Raw genomic sequence first — 2,328 nt, 5'->3', positions numbered from 1 at the left:
ACTAGAGCCAGTTGCTACCTTTTTGTAAAACCTGAAAACGACATGTTGAATTTCAGTGACTAAAGTCTAAACCTTAGTCAAGAAATAAAACATAGTTTCACGAAGGGCTAAAAAATGTAGCAAAAGTCATCTTCTACTGTAATTTGGAGAATAGACTGCCAGAAAATAAAATCAACGATGATGGTATTTCTAAATCTTCTAGTCTTCTATGGTCATTGGTTTACAGAGTAAGGCCATTATGATTTGACTATATGGATGACTACCTACGGGAACCCAAGAACTGATCTGTGTAAAAAAAATAAGATTGGAAAAAAAGTTTCCTTCATTGTAAAATCTAACGTTACATCTAACAGGTCAGGAGCACAGAATGTGGAACATTTTTCACCTCTTCTGTTTTCAATTTAGAATTGACTTAAAAAAGAGTTTGGCATTCCACAATATTTTCTACACTTTACTGTATAATTATATTTGCTAATTTAGCAGTTGCTCTTTACGATTTACAGTATGGTTGAGACCTTTTTTTTCAGAAACAGATAAAAAATGTGCATGCAGATGTCATGTATATAATCAAATTATTGCCCATAATAATTACAGCCACAACTAGAAGCATCACACCATTTCTACTAATGCTTTGTCTGATTAATTCATGAATGAATAAGTGTCCTAAGAACTGGGCCCTTCTGTTTTTTCCTCTGATGTATGGGGGATATCACACTTATGCGTATAGCCAAGAAGGTGGCAGCAACTCCGAAGTCCTTCTTGACATTTTTGTAGCTGAAGTCTTTTTCCAGCTTGATAACCAGGCTGCACAATGGTTGGTCAAGGTAAAATAACTTCTCCCCCGCTTACTTTACCTATGCCAAAAAATGTCAATATGGACTTCATATAACGTTACACACAAGTGTGAACCTTCTAAGGTCATGCACATTTCATTCACTTCAGATTGAAAGCCATACACACCAAATAATAACAACTCAAATATTATGCTTAACTGCTTTTAATACCACACCTAATGAGTGACTGAGCACAGCAAGGAGTGAAGATATAGATAAAGCTGTACCCTCTGCTACATGTCGAATGTAAATAAGAATTTGGGCTTAATTCTTTTACATAATTAGAACTCTTGTCCTTCAAAGTCACAAAAACATCCATGATATTGGCTAAAATGCTTGAATCCACTAGAACCTGTCTTTGCTTCCAAACTCATCTACAGATACATAATGTAAACCTACCACAGAAAGTGTGGTAACTTGAATTCAGTACATCATAATTTGCCACACATTGTATCTGTTATAATAAAGTTCCCCAACTTTTGTGTTAAGTTCACATGTACAGATACACACATGCAGTACAGACTGAAAGTCATCACTTATTAGGAAGCACAGACAAAGTTTACTTGCAGACTTTTTCTCTTCATCCCTGGTGAGACAAGTCCCAAGCCTTGAGCTTACATAATTGAAATACTTGGATCTTTAAAGCATTTTTCCAAACAATAAAATCTTTTAAGTAAAGGTTTTAGTTAACAATGCAGAGCTCTGTACTTATCTAAAATGGTTGACTTGGGAACATTACAAACTGAAATAATATGATGTTACAGGGTGCTCTGATAATCCTGCTTCTTTAAAGAATTAACAAAAACCAATGAGTGAAAACAAGTCTAAATGATTGCAGAGATTTTGCACAGTACAATCAACAGGCTTCTACTGTTGTCACTTCCACTTTTTGTCCTTTCACGGATCCTCCTTAACCTGTATTTGTACATACACACCATAACTACTAATACAATGTAATACTATATCATCATCAGTCACTGGGTTCTTATACTATATATATCATATAATATTTAGTTAATGAAATTGTATGGAGAGGTGCAGACCATTTCAAGTCTAAGGCCAGATTTACAGAAGCAAAATTGCTTGATGTATGATGAGGTGGTACATCCTGCACAACTCATCTTTTAACCTATCAAAAAGCAATATTTAAACATGGGCTGCTAACATCTTAAGTCCTGCTGTATAACTGGCTATTTCTTTTGATTGGTGTGGGTGAACATCTTATCAGGAATACTAGCTCAGCTCCAACTTTGCCAACACTAACCTGCATATGCAGGGGGCTTATGAACTATGACGTGTACACTGCAATCAATGTGCTGCAAAACACCTCAACAGATACATTTGTTTAATTTTGACCTGAAATAAAAGCTAAAATTTGACCTGCCATACAGAAGACAGAGGTTGCCGTTAATAGTCTTGTCTATTCTCTGTGGGAAGTCGTAACTACGACAACATGGCGTCCATCAGAACGTGTAGAGGAAGGTGTACTCCAAGT

Source organism: Branchiostoma floridae, chromosome 3 (genome assembly GCF_000003815.2).
Source record: "Branchiostoma floridae strain S238N-H82 chromosome 3, Bfl_VNyyK, whole genome shotgun sequence".
NCBI lineage: Eukaryota > Metazoa > Chordata > Leptocardii > Amphioxiformes > Branchiostomatidae > Branchiostoma > Branchiostoma floridae.
This window is presented reverse-complemented; position numbering follows the sequence as displayed.